Source organism: Eschrichtius robustus, chromosome 5 (genome assembly GCF_028021215.1).
Source record: "Eschrichtius robustus isolate mEscRob2 chromosome 5, mEscRob2.pri, whole genome shotgun sequence".
Classification (NCBI taxonomy): Eukaryota; Metazoa; Chordata; class Mammalia; order Artiodactyla; family Eschrichtiidae; genus Eschrichtius; species Eschrichtius robustus.
The window spans coordinates 86466327-86481672 of NC_090828.1; the positions used below are offsets into that span (position 1 = coordinate 86466327).

Below are 15346 nucleotides of genomic sequence, written 5' to 3' on the forward strand. Positions count from 1 at the left end.
CTAATAGTGGCATCTAATGGTACAGTGGGGAGGGAAAAAATAATTCTGGCTTGGATGTCAGGGAAGGCTTCATGAAGTGATACTATTTATAAATAGAGTGATGAGTTGCATTAAAATTTGTATTTTTTCCCCCCATTTACAAAGTTACTATTTACTTTAGAAAATTTGGAAAACCAGAGAAGCATTGAGAAAAAAAGAGAAAAAAATTAAATTACCATTAATGTTTTCATAGACAATCCATTACCTATGGATTACCTTTAGCTATATTTTGACCTGTCTTTTTTCATTTTATAATATGGACATTTCTCCATGTCATTAAGTATTTTTCTGCAACATCATTTTAAATAACTGCATAGTCATTTAACTACTGTATAAGGCAGAGAGACTGGCAGAGGCCAGGTGACCGCAAAGTGTCCACTATGTTTAGAGAGTGAGGACATCTAGGTCCACGTGAGGAGAGTGTGGGAAGCAGTTGGAACAGGGTAGACTGAGACTTGATAATGGATGCCCAAGGCCTGAAGCTTTGAATCTGTTTTGTAGGGACTGTTTCACCCACCTACCATCAGTTGTATGAATTCTTCCTTGACTTATGGTCGGCAAAATGAATTGACCTCTGGTTTATCCTCTCGTAGTACTTTGTGCGTGCACACTCATGCATGCATGTACACTCACATGTGAGCATGCACGCGCACACACACGCACACCTGTTTAAGTATCTATGTGCCTGTCTTCCCCATTAGAATATATCTTTGTGTAAGCGTGTGACGTAATTAGTTAGGTCTGAGTTAAGGAAAGCACAGCAGGTCAGTTCTTAACATTCTTAGTGGTTGGGATGCCACTGAAAACTGGCTGATGGAAAGGAGGAAGAAGGGTTTAAAGGAAGAGAGAACAGAAGGTTATTGCATTGTCCAGATTGGAAGAAATAAGTCTCTGATGTAATAGTCTACTGAGAGTGGGAGGGATATGATTTCCAACAGTTATATTCTGATCATTCCCAGGGGTCTCATTATTCTTAATTTTGGAAATACTATGTTATTTTTATGTATTTTGTCCACATTTTGCTTTAAACCTTTTTCCTCTATTTGTTTCCTTTGAGACTAGTCTGAAACAATTTTAACTCTTGATTTTATTAAAATTTAAAAAAAACAGTGATGTTTTGGTTACACAATTGATTAATATTAATGATGATCTGAAATACCATCTTAATTACATTTGGTTAAAGAAAAACACTAAATAGGGAATTTTGGATGAAAATAATTGGTAAAAATATATTATCATTTATGGCCATTTCCTTATTCTAGCAGATTCATTGTCTAAGAATGTTAACCTTAGTATCATCAAAAAGATTCTTTAGTAGATGAAATTTGAAATGTTATTAGAACATTCCTTTATTCTTATAAAACATGACTAGTTTCTCCACAAAATTTCAATATTAAAAATAAAGGATTTTCACCAAGATGAATGATTATTCAGATACTGAAGAATTAGTTGGGGACTTTCCTGGTGGCACAGTGGTTAAGACTCCGCGCTCCCAATGCAGGGGGCCTGGGTTCAATCGCAGGTCAGGGAACTAGATCCCACATGCATGCTGCAACTAAGAGTTCGCATGCCTCAACTAAGAAGCCTGTGTGCCGCAACTAAGACCTGGCGCAACCAAATAAATAAATAAAATAAATATTTAAAAATACGGGACTTCCCTGGTGGCGCAGGGGTTAAGAACCCACCTGCCAATGAAGGGGGCACGGGTTCGAGCCCGTTTCGGGAAGATCCCACATGCCGCGGAGCAACTAAGCCTGTGCACCACAACTACTGAGCCTGCATTCTAGAGTCCGTGCTCCGCAACAAGAGAAGCCCACCGCAATGAGAAGCCCACGCACCGCAACGAAGAGTAGACCCCGCTCTCTGCAACTAGAGAAAGCCTGTGCGCAGCAACGAAGACCCAAAGCAGCCAAAAATAAATAAATAAATTTTTAAAAAATGTTAAAAAAAGAAAAGAATTAGTTAAATGTTGTGTTTGTGTATTTGCTTATTGATTGACTGCTTAAAAGCAGGGCCAAATATTTTTATTTAAAAAGATGCACCGTGTAACAAATTTTTGAATAGCATACCACTGATGAATCTTTACTTTCCAAGATGCTTTTTATTGGCTAGTGCTCTGCTAAGAACAACAGACTAATGTATTTAGAAATTTTCATGATGCTAATTACAATTTATTACGCACTTACTGTATGTCAAGCTCTTGCTCGAATAGATAAGGGACATTCTGTTATTTAAAAACACCCCCTGATGAGGTGGGTCTTATTTATTATTACATGAGGAAATTGAAGCTCAGAAAGGTTAAGTTTCTTGCCCAAGATTACACAGGTAGCAAGTAGCAGAGCAGGAGGTGTTTTTCTCTGGTTTGTGTGTCTTTTCATTATTAAGCGTTATTTCTTTTGAAGTATTACGGGAAAGACCTTCAGGAATGTTAACACTGTAAGTGGCATCACGTGTGAATGGTATATGTGCCTCTCCAGTCAGCAGATGACTATTTTGTTTGCTAATTTCTTTTAGTGGATAACTTCTCATCGTTTTTGATCCTTCTAAAATTGCATACCCAGCACTGGCACGAATGAAAAAAAAATGGACTACCATAAGATTATCATTAGCTAGTTTTTATCATTAGCTAGTTTTATCATTAGCTAGCTAGATCTCTTGGGGCCAAAGAAATTTATTACTCAGAGTACTTGGAAAGTCTTTTTATACCATTGTTTTAATTTTAACACTATATATATACTTGATACTATATGGGATAAAAACTAGTGGTTTACTGGGTAGTTTTTAACTTTGGGATTCAGTTCTTTGATTATTATATTTGTGTAAGTTGTTAATAAATGGCTTTACTAAAGATCCATTGCTGATGCTTCTTAAATATATTTAGTTTGAAAAATGCTATAATTTCTAATATCATAGCAAATTTGGTTCAGATTTATTCTGGGACAAAATAACTCTAGCACCTCATCCTTTAAGCATAGTTTGGTGGATATACTTGCTTCCTAAACTGGTTCTTAGAGACAAATGTGCATCGTGGAGTTGTCAGAGTAGAACTAAAGAAGGTGTTATACAGCCCTGGACTATCATTGGCAGAGATGCTAGTGAATTCGGTCAGCCCATTATGCCTCACATTTTCCTTCATTAATACATAGGTAGACTCTTCCAGTGGGTTTCTGAGCATAGTTTCTTCATTAGTTCTTCAGGAAAAGTGAAATGAATGATGTGTTAAAAAGCTTACCTCTAGATTTTACATGTGCCTGCCTTTTTTAGCCACAGTCAGCCTCAATGTGAATGGGACTTGGGATGCTCCACTTGTAAGCTGATGACCGTGATGCTAGCATAAACAAGGTACTTTTGCATGTTATATGCAGAACGTTTTGGCTGGTTTATACCTCACTGACTTTCAGGAATTTCACAGAAGTCATTCCTAAGAATTGGTCTGTCTTTAGTGGCCTTTGGAATTCCTAATAACTTCATGTACATGTTGCATAAAACATTTGCAGTCTGTTTCTTACGTAAATGCTCCATGTGCCCTGGGTCAGTAACTTATTTATTGTTTTATCCTTGATGCCTAACTCAATGCAATCAGTCAGCGTTGGTTGGATTAGTGAATGATTGAAAATACTGTGCAATGCATATGAACTATAAAACACTATAAAAAGGGGGGATGGAAACACTATAAAAAGGGGGGATGGAAACACTATAAAAAGGGGGGATGGAAACACTATAAAAAGGGGGGATGGAAACACTATAAAAAGGGGGGATCATATGGAACACTTTCTGCAATAGAAATGACTTTTTTTCTGTATATTTTTTTCCAGTATAATCCTAGGTTGATTTTTTTCTAGAATAAGTATCTATGATTTGACTTTACCTTTTTACCATCAGTGTGTCAAAAATATTCTGTGAAAAAAGATTTTATATATTTACTAAAGTGAAATATTTCTTACTCTAAGTCTCAATCTGGACCCATTGAGCTTACTTAGCTTTGTTTTCTACTTCTCCGTAACCATTTGTTTCTCCTGCTGTTCTGGACAGACTTTTCACCCTGTTTCAGAATACGCCGTACTTCTTCCTGGCGTCATGCCGTGGTCTCTGAGCTCCAGTCTCATGAACTCCTGAGTTTCTTCTGTTTTTGACTCACCACTTTAGAATTAAATCATATGTGTTTCTATATTTTGCAAAATGTGTGTCTGCATGTAGTAATGTCATTACTATGATTTTAAAATTTTTAAAATTTTAATCCTTTTCTTTCTGGCCTATGGCAGTAGTCACTGGGTGCATGCTAGTTAATCTCTAGCTTTGTAGTAGGAAAATAAATTTCCGGAGAAAGTGAGAAAGACAGACAAATAGAAACAGATAGGAGTGAAGGAAAGAAGGAGAAAAGACGGAGGGAGGGAGGGGGAGGAAGGAAGGAAGGAAAGAAGGAAGGGAGGGAGGGAGGGAGGAAGGAAGAGAGGGAGCAAGGGCAGACCAGCACATTTTGTGGAACAGGGAAAGAGCAATGATTTTGGAATTTGAAAGACTTGAGTTCAAATTTCAGTTCTGCTTCCTCGCTTTGTAATGTTCAGTGGGTGTACATGATATTAATATCTACCTGGTAAGCTTGTTGTGTTAAATTAATTAATGTATATAAAGTGCTTATTAGCACATTCTCTGCACATAATACAGGTTTACAAATCATAGCTAACTTTATTATTTTGCAGGTGAGGAAAGTGAGGTTTAGAGAGCTGACAAATGGTCATTCAGTCAGTAAATTCTGGAGAGATGATGGAAGCCCAGATTCTTCTTACTCTAAAGCAGTGGTTTTCAAACATTAGTGTACATCAGAATGTCCTGAAGGGCTCATCAGAATACAGATTGCCTGACCCCAGCCTGGAGTTTCTAGTTCAGTAGGCCTGGGATGGGGCCTGGGTATTGGCATTTCCAGTAAGTTTCCACCTGCTGCTGCTGTTGCTTCCGTTGCTTGTCCAGGGACCACACTTTGAGACCCAGTGCCCTATAGCAGTATTTCTCACATAGCTGCACGTGTAAGAAGTCACCTGGGAGCTTCTAAAAATTATGGATGAAACCAAAATCTTTGATCCTGTGGTTTAAGTATCAGCTTTTTTTAGCCCTCCAGGTGATTCTGTTGTGCAGCCAGAGTAGGTAACGCCACTCTGCCTAAAGCTAGACTCTTTGCAGTTTTCCATTAGAACTGGGTACCAAGCAAAGCACTGGCCTTGAACACCTCCTGGGTGCTCAGTAAGGCAAGGCCACTGTAGTGTGTTTTTTTTTGCCCCGTGATGATTGAAAACAATTGCTCCAACCTAGAATTCTTTATTACTTTAACTCTTCTCATTATTTGTGTCTATTGTTTGAATTTCTCCATCCAGTTTCACCCTCCAGTGTCTTGAATATACTCATCAATCTGTATTTTATGTTACTATTTGGCAGAAGCAACTATTTAGCAATAGTTGACTTGAAGTACAAAGTAAATAAAGGAATGTATCTAATTAAAAAATCACTTTAGCAACCTACTGTACTTTTAGAGTTCTAATTATGAGTTTGTTCTTCTTATCTCAGAAGAGATGCTGTTGGAAACCTTATGTTTTTATTTTAGGGTACCCAGTTATTGGTTAGAACAGATTATGATAGGTGGGCACCCAGGAGTATATTAAAAAAATGCAGCAGATTAATTGGTAATATTTCAGTCATTTCTTCTGTTACATGATTCAGTCAATAAATGTATACAAACCAAGGCATCCATTACTGGATAAGAGTAGGCAAGGGTGGGAGGGAGACGCAAGAGGGAGGAGATATAGGGATATATGTTTATGTATAGCTGATTCACTTTGTTATACAGCAGAAACTAACACATCATTGTAAAGCAATTATACTCCAATAAAGATGTTAAAAAGAATAGCAAAAAGAAAAAAAAAAAGAGTAGGCAAAATACCACATAATTTCATTAACCTTTAAGCAATGAAATTATAAATCCCTATGCAAATGATTAAGGTTATCATTGTCTATCACCCCTTTTTGATACCTGCAGCCTGTTAATTCTTCTCTGTCCTGCTGAGTCTTATTAAAACTTCTGACTGATGTGCTTTTATTAAAAGATTTAGAATTTACCAATTTAAAACACTTGCTTCACACTATCACCTCTAATTTAACTAGGCCATTAAACACAGTATTTTGCAAAGGGAAAAAGTCAATAGCTGTTTCCTTAAAAAAATAATAAATTGAAATGAATTTTAAACTCTGCTTAGAGGTGAGCAACAGCTATATAGTACTAGGTCTTTTGATAGTTGATTTGTTCCTTTCGTATGCAAATTTTACGTTTACAAAGATCTACAGCTTTTATTTAAGAAATATGCCTGGAGGCTAGATTGGTAAGCTTTAGGGAGATATCTAGTTTGGTGTGAAATAAATAGTTGTTAAAGGATCACATGAATTGGGTCCCAGAAGATGAAGAGTAGAGCTGAGACAGATTGAGAAAAACTGACTGTTACTTCGTTTCATTTGGCTAAAAATACCACTAAATTAAAAATGAAGACAAGAAATGATGGCAACACAAAGCAAATTAATGTGAATAAGCCTTTTTTGGGGGTAGATTTTGTGAAAAGTTCTGACCTGTTAGAAGTTTAAAGAAAAGGGCTTACTACATCCCTGACAGCTTTACAGCTTTGGGTGGAAGACTTTCTCTTGGCCGAGGAGGAAGGAATGGGTCACTCTGCTGCCCAGTGAAGTCTGCAGCATCACTTTTGGTCAGTGAGATGACAGATGTCATAGAATATGCTCACATTCAAAAGAAAAGGACTCAGGGTTGCTTTCTTAGGTTGGAGACTATAGGTTAAGCAAATAATGTCATAGATTTCTAGCTTTGGGGAAACTTTGCATCACTGATCTTTTGGAATCTCTTGACACTTTTTTTTTCTTAAACAACTTTTTTTTTTATTTAAAAAGGGATGAAATATATTTCTATGTTGATAGCTTGTAGAATTCTTTTTACTTTTTTTTAAAGTGCGTCTGTCTTTTTAGATGTTTTTAAGCAATTAGGCTCTCAGAGATAGGATATTTGAGCAGCATTATCTACCAATTAAAATGGCCTCTGTGTATGCATGTTTGTTGTGTATCTCTGGTGGTGTACTGTGAGGTGTGGAGGGCAGGGTTGATGATGATGTGTGAAGGTGGAAATCTAGAGTTTCACTGAGGCTAAAGTCCCAACTCCTCTACCAGCAAGGACCCCTCTATGCATACATATATATATATATGAATAGATAGATTTCCATACCCTTTTCCTCTTCAGTATTATTTTATTTTTATTTTTGAACTTCAAGACTATTCTTAAAATTTTCTTTTGTTATTTCTGTTTTAAAAATTTTTTATTGGATTATAGTTGACTTACAATGTTGTGTTACTTTTTGCTGTACAGCACAGTGAATCAGTTATACATATACATATATCCACTCTATTTTAGATTCTTTTCCCATGTAGATCATTATGGAGTATTGAGTAGAGTTCCCTGTTTTTAAAACTTTTGAATTATCACTGTTTACTTGGTTCAAATTGAAAATATAATTTCGAGGGATACGAAATCGCTCCTCCTATACCTCAGTCCCTAACACTCACATTCTTTATACACATGAACCAGTGTTATTGTTTTTTTGTGCCTCCTTCTAGACATATGTATACATATAATCAATATGCTGATTTATTTTTTCCCATGTTTTTATTTATATATTTACCTTGTGAGCTTTATATTTTGGAAGTTTTTAAAAAAAGTGTGAAACTGCATTTAAAAATATAGGCTGTACAGCCCTATTCAGATAGGAATTATTTCTGTAAGTTTTTTTTAAACATTGAAATTCTTTTAAGAACCAATCCATCTCCCCAACATACCACATACATACACACACACACACACACACACACACACAGCTTTGTGAAGCAGAATTACATGGAAGTCTTTGGAAGTTTCCCTGGTTATGAATCAAGGCCTGACTTTCCTCTGTGGCCTCAGTGGGCATACCCCATTTCTGAGGCCCATACAGTTTTCATGTCCACATGGTAATGTTTTCCTATTCCTGAGAAATTCTCATTTGGATGCTTTAGGCTCAGAGCAGATGACTCTTTTGTGTCTTCTTTATTTCATTCTTATCCTCTCCTCCACTCACCTAGTTTTGCTTCTAAATTTTCATCACACTTGGTTTTATTTAATTTGACTTTTTCTGGTCTTAGTTGAGTGTATAAGTTTAAGAATATTGGGAGCCATCTAAGGCTGTTTTGTTCTTTTAAATTTTACTTCTGTAGGGTCTGCAAAAAGTAGCGATGAGAGTTTGGGATCCTGGAGCCAGATTGCCTAGGTTTGAGGCCTAAGAACATGACCTTGGGTAACCTTTTTTTGACAGCAGAAATTGATCAGATTTGTCTGTAGAAGCAAAAAACAAAACTCTTTTAATTGAATGGAACTTGCCAAGAATTTGGATAGAATGTGGTTCTTTATTAAATATTAAGGGTATGAAGTATTCAGTATCCTCAGCCAGGTTTTCAGGAATGCTGTTCAGTACCTGTTCTCAGTCCTCTCTTCTGAAGACAGGGCGTGTATCATAAAATCCTAACTCAGTCCAGGCGTGTGTATTTTGATGTTCGGAAATAATGAGGTTGTGATTCTTTGTCTTGCAGATTAGCTCTCCTGTCCTCATCTCTGAAATGAAGAGGTCTGACAAGCTGTCCCTACCGTCCCTCCCCCATCTCAATTCTCTAAGACCCTGACTAACTTTGAGGATTGGAGTGAACATCTCTGTGATGTACTAGATAGATGTAGGCCGTTCTTGCATGTCTCGGTCACAACATCTTATTTATTTGTTTTACTTCACGTATCACACATTGAAATGATATTGCTGATATAGTTGTCTCCCATCCTCCTTCCTCTCCTCCCCAAAATTAAGCTCCAGCAGAGCAAGAGCTTGTCTTTGTCTTGTTCACTGATGAATTCCCAGCACCAGAGCAATGCCAGGGAGGTGCTCAGGAGGTGAATGTCTAAATACACTATTTTCTTTGAGAGAATATACTCTATAGTCATTATGTGAAATAAGCCATCTCGAGTTTTTTTGTTTTGTTTTTCTCTTTCCTTGATTTATGTCTTCTCAGTGTTTGTTTATTGTTGTTGTTTTGGTGACACCTCAGCTCCAGATCCTCTCTCTGGCTGTGAATGCTTTCCCATCTTGTTCACAGTTGGTGTCTGGAAGGTTCTCCAACCTGTTTTTTTTTTCTGGTGTAGGTTGTTCTGACTCTGATTACTGTTTTGAATACTTATTTTAGGAGATGTGTTTGGCTAATCCTGTGATTTTGTGCTATGTGAACTGTTTGGGAGCCACATTTCTTACTGCTCTGATAGCCCCTCCTTTTTGCTTGTCATATAGGATTCTTTTTGGATGGGTTGCTCTGTTAGTTCTGACCCTGTCAGTATTGATATACCTAAGGATTCTGACTTTAATTTATACAGAACAGGAAAGTCGGAATATCCACCCATCATTCTCTTCACTGTGTATGGCAGGCAGAGAACATAGGGCTGTGTAAGTTAAGTAACAGTTTAAACTTGATGTTATGTTCTCCCAGAAAGTAGTGTTCTTAAGGTGTTTACCCCAGATCTACAAGTGTCTGTGCACCTCCATTGTTTTCCAAACCTGGATTGATTATCTATATGCATTCCAACCTGCCTTTGAGATTTTAGACTATACTCAGCAGAGGTTCCTCACAGTTTTTTGTATTATAGACCTTTGTGCAAATCTCGTAAACTATTGACCTTCTCCCCAGAGACATATACATTTACATAAACCCACACATTGTGCATATATCATTCAGGAGTGCATAGACTCCTGAAGGCTGTCCATGTACCAAGGTGAAGGACTTCTAATCTGAATTATTATTATTTTTTCGAGTCATAATTAATTTGGGAAATCCTTGGAAAGACTGAAAAAAGCTCTTAGTTAAGACTCAAAGTATTTCTGTTCTTAGAGGTTCTTCTCCCATCTTAGAATATCAGAGAATCAGACTACTAGATCATTTAAGTAAACTCTTGTCCAGGTCAGGATTCAGAATTCAGATTGGGCTTAATTTGAAGATACCAACCTAACTATGTCCTTTGTGATTTCACAGATATCTCTTCATTAGCCAGATCAGACATATGTAAAGAGAGACATCAGTAAATCTGGATCATCAGGTAAGCAAATGGGACTTCATTTTATTTCTCCGTCAATTAAGTCCTCTGGCAGTATGTGGTCATTTCCTATTATCTACTCTTCACTGCAGTGTGGGTCAGTAGATGATAAATATTTCTAAAGAGGAGGAAGCATATCCTTTCTTAAGTTTTACCAGATTACTTCCTAGGCTACTTGAAGTCAGATTTCTTTATTTTTATTTTATCTCGTTATTATTTCATGTATTCACACTTCAATAGTAGATAAAAATTCCCTGCCCTTCTTTTTTGTATATACTTTGGAGAGTTGTGGACAGCTCTCATATTGTTCTTTGGTTGTCAGCCAAGTTATACACATTTAGCTCCTTTAATCTTTCTTTGTAATTCACTTGGCTTGGCTGCTTTTTCTAGATTTCCCCCCATTTCATCTGCATCATTAATAAACAGAAAACACAGGCTCTACCCTGGCTTCTTCTATACCTTTCATTCTTTTTGCTTCCTGCTTTTGCCTCATATTCCTTGCTGAATTAAAGCCAGCCAGACAGCAGTCTCTGGACCACTTTGGCAATACATGAATGCCTTGCCTACAACTATCAGTGTCCCATGCGGTAATAGCATCAGCAGTATATCCTAGAGGAAAGAAAGGAAATGCAAAAGGAGAACAGTGAGGAGCAAAATAATGTTTTTTTTTGATTATATGGCAGACTTACCCTTGCCGCCCAGAGCAAATCATTGTACCTGAAACCTTTATCACAGGTTTTGTTGTCCCAAAGTATTGTGCATGGGCACTAATTTAAGTAAGAGAAGCATGTATATTGTTTGGAGTTTGGCCACTGTTCTCTCTGGATTTCTTCCCCATGTTCTCCCTCCCCTGTTGCCTTTCCCATCACTGATCGTGACTTGCTATCAGAATCTGTGGCCATGAACACAACTGGGTAGGGGATCATTTTGTCAGAAATTAGATAGGCTTAGGTGGTAAATGCTCCATGCCTCTATGTGTAACATCTGAGGCAAGTGCTTTAGTTCTTGCTATTTCTGTAACAGCCGTTGGTCTTCTATTAACAGCTGATTCAGTGGAGATGTGCAGGAGGAAGGGACTCGTAGACCTTTGGTGCTATTCATCAACGCTGTAGTAGTTTTCACAACTTCTTTTTCCCCTCTGATTGGCAGGGAGAAGCGTACTGCTTCTAGATGATGCTGAGCTTAGTGTAAAATATGCCAGCATGGGATCTGGGCTTGTCACAGTTCATTCTTTCTTTTCATTTGGTTTGTAGAAAATGCACCTCTACCTCTACTTATCTGGTGCGTTAGAGAGAAAAAGGTCATACCTCTAGGAGCTAATGGCTTATTGGTGTTTTCGGTCTCCAGATTCAGATAGTAGATTTAGTTGAAGCTTGCAGCAGCACACACTTGGCTTTCTCATTTGTGTTAGCTTTGCTTCTAGTACAGAATTGAATAGGATAGAAGAGATGGTTTTCCTGTTTGTGTCTGTGGCAACTTCGTAGATGATTTGTGGTTTAATCCTTCAAACATTTTCGATCGTTTATCACCTCTTTCCCTGAAAAGGCATAAAATATTCAGATTCTAATGTTATAATCTTTTAATCAGATTATTTAATTTTGGAGAACTCAGGTTCACAATAGCAGCTGAGAAAGTTGCCTCTGAATAGTGACCTAAAAATTATAATACTTATATTAGTTCTTTTTTTGCAAGATTTTATGGCCTTCCTTCATACCCTCAGATTTTAAACAAGATTATGTGATGGTGTATCATGTACTTCTTGGTCTCTGGCCTCTTAAACAGGTAAATATATGACTTGGACCCCTTTTAAGTCTGATTTTTTAAAAATGTTAATCTCAAATGGCTTTTAAACTGTCGACAATATTGTACTCACGCTAATTTCTTTAGGCAATTGATCCATTCTTCAGCATAACTTTTGTTTCTTGGGCCTTTTCAAGGCCTGTCAAAGAAAACAAAATGCTAACCTGACTTTAAAGGGGCAAAATAAATTCCCCCCCTCTGTACTATATTATTCTTTGTTCTCTATGTGCATCAAAGTGACAATCCCACACTGTCTCAATTGAGGGGGCCTAGCGCAAAAATAAAAAACAGCCTGGCACTGTTCTAGGCTGGCAGCCAAAATGTTTTGTGTAGCTTGGTTCTGGCAGTGGTTTTCATAAGGCAGAGGGTCGACCCTCCCAGCCTCACTGAAGGAAAGCAAGCAGCCGTAGTTTTTCCTACTTATACCATTTCTTTTCCCTCGTCTTCCTCTTTCTTCATGTAAAACACTATCATGAAAAAAAAACAACTTGTTCTTAAATAGAGACATCATTCTCCTCACAACTTCCACATTTACTAAATGGCATTGTTCCTTATAGAAGCTTGTGCTAAATTTGCCTTTTCCAGCTCTCCTAGAGATTTCCTTCACAGTTGCATTTTTGCCATACTTTTCAGAAGACCCTTCTGAATATTGCTAACTTTCGTCATGTTGACATAGTATTTTTGATTGGTAGGAATCTTGTCTTGCTTCACAGCTTATTATTTGAATTGAAACTCTTCAGTAATATTTGCTTATATTATATGGATTTTTTTGCCAAGCTATCTTTTGTTGAGACCAAAAAGCTTGCTATTGTTTTCTATTTTTGTCAGACTCAGAGTCAGTTCATATCTTGTATAGATTGAATACTCATTTTTGGAATGTCTGATAAGTGTAGCTAGATAAGCAAGTGAGCTTCCATTAAATACAAGGATGTGCATTAAAAATTTTTTCCTTTGAAATCAAAATGCAAGGTAAAACACAAAGCATTTTTTAAGTTTCCCAATGTTTTCTAAATTGTAATTAGTGACCTATTATTACAAGGGATGTGGAAATGTAGCATTATGATTTTTAAGTGATGATTTGAAGAGGAGACTAGATTTTCACTATGAGCAAACATTCGATGAAATTTCGTAGAATGTTCCTCAAAATGTAAATGTGTTTTCTGTTGTATTAAGCAAAACAAATGATTTACTTTCATGTGATCTACTTTAAAAATTAGTGCTTTACAATCAAGATACGAATAGTTAAACAGGCAGAATTTGTTTTCTTAGGAGGAGATTGATATTATTTTGACTGATTTTTATTTTTAAAATTGTCAATGATTTCTAGCAATGAGAAAATTACTTTGGGAGGAAAAACTCCTGTATTTTTGTAAATGTGTAACAAATGTGACTAAAAAGAAAGTAAACAGTGGTTTGTGTTAGAATGATTAAGGTGAAACATTTTTGTATGCCATATATGCTGGAAAATATATCTATTATGGATACATTAAGACAAACTTGTGCAATCTAAGAGTTGTTCTTTTTCTTTTCCAGAGATTTTTAATTTAAAAAATGCTTTAAAATAATTAAAAGGATTTGTAAAACAGGTATATCAGAAGTATGCATTAAATAAACTCACCTGTTATTTTCTCATTCTCAAGACAGGTTCAGCAACATATTGGCTCATTACTTTAACAAAACAAACAAATACTCAAATTGATTTTGTATGTATAACGCATGTGTATTAAATGCTGTGATTCTTGAGTCCCTCCAATGCTGTTTTTTTTTTTTAAACTTGTATTTAAGTGGCTTTTTCTGTAGAGCAGCTAAAATGAATCTGAGTGAGGTGCTTGTTAAGTTATATTAATTAAATCTTTAGGTCAACATTTTTTTCTTTTTTTTTTTTTTGTTTAATTTTTGGCTGTGTTGGGTCTTCGTTTCTGTGCGAGGGCTTTCTCTAGTTGCGGCAAGAGGGGGCCACTCTTCATCGCGGTGCACGGGCCTCTCACCGTCGCGGCCTCTCTTGTTGCGGAGCACAGGCTCCAGATGCGCAGGCTCAGTAGCTGTGGCGCACGGGCTTAGTTGCTCCGCGGCATGTGGGACCTTCCCAGACCAGGGCTCGAACCCGTGTCCCCTGCATTGGCAGGCAGATTCTCAACCACTGCGCCACCAGGGAAGCCCAGGTCAACATTTTAAGCTTAAGAATGATGACGTTTTTTAGAAGGAATGCCAGTGGAATTGTTTTTTCCTCTTGGTCCAGTTAAGTGCATGACTGTCTTGAGTCCTTTGTGTCAAGGTTGTTTTTTTTTAACATCTTTATTGGAGTATAATTGCTTTACAAAGGTTTTTTAATATTAGACTTGGAGGTTAAAGATGATACAGACAAAAACTCTTTCCTTCTGTATGTTCACGTATGTTGAATGTTAATTGTATATTGAATACTGTTTATTGACTTTAAATACATTTTCTCCATTGGTATAATTTTTATTTGCAGTTAAGCCCTTTATCTTTTCTGTGGTAGGAATATATCTTTCGATGACTTAGGAATTGAAGCATGAATTGTCCTATTTATTTGTTTATTCTAACTGTACACAGAGGCATAGTAGAAATATATTTAAGACCTATAATGTTTGAGCAGTGCTTTTGATAAATGCTATTGAGTTTTTCATTTTTGTAAGTAATAAATACTACAGTTTTATTTAATTCAGGACACATATCAGGGCTGCTATATCTTTATAGTTTGATATTATGCAGTTTGCAGAAATTATGATATAGAAACTTAATCATTATATTTGTAGAAACGTGGAAAAATAAATTTATTAACGGATGCCAGCAAAATTGGATTAATACCAAATTTTTTATTTTAACCAAGACTTTATTATATTACGTACCATGTTTATAATTATAGCCAGTATTTTATTTCGTTTGAATATCAGTACAGATTTTAAACCTAACTCCTGGGTAGGTGCTGTTTGATAACAAATATTGGTAACATATAATGACAAATAGTGATTTCTAAGTTTATGTGGTCAAAAATATGAGTGACCTTCCCTGAGGCGTATAGTACATACTTCAGTGTTAAAAGTCATTAGAGAGTATTACATGAAAGAGTATGTTTTAATTCAGTTGTTTGATTCTCCCCTTAGTTTTTGGTACATTTTAATTCCTCCTGCCCGACATCTTATATTATCATTCTGTAGAATACTTTCACAAGTATTTCATATGTTTTCTGTGGCATCTCACACTGCTCACTTTTTATCCATAGTACCATATGAATCCCCCTTTCAGGTTTACGCTGCATATTTTAAGCTGCTGATAGAGTAAGTAGAT

At 36.5% G+C, this 15346-nt stretch overlaps 1 protein-coding gene across 13 annotated transcripts in view; it reads left to right on the forward strand.

Annotated features, from left to right (window-relative positions):
• GTDC1 (glycosyltransferase like domain containing 1) overlaps positions 1 to 15346 on the forward strand; it is a 463274-nt gene that overhangs the window by 114878 nt on the left and 333050 nt on the right. For 12 of the 13 annotated variants that reach the window (XR_011074149.1, XM_068545171.1, XM_068545174.1 and 9 more), the window contains exon 2: positions 10177 to 10240. The gene's annotated coding sequence lies outside the window, so the exon portion shown is untranslated. Of the gene's footprint in view, positions 1 to 3352; positions 3382 to 10176; positions 10241 to 15346 lie in introns of those variants that run through there. The other variant, XM_068545172.1, reaches the window with a different exon arrangement.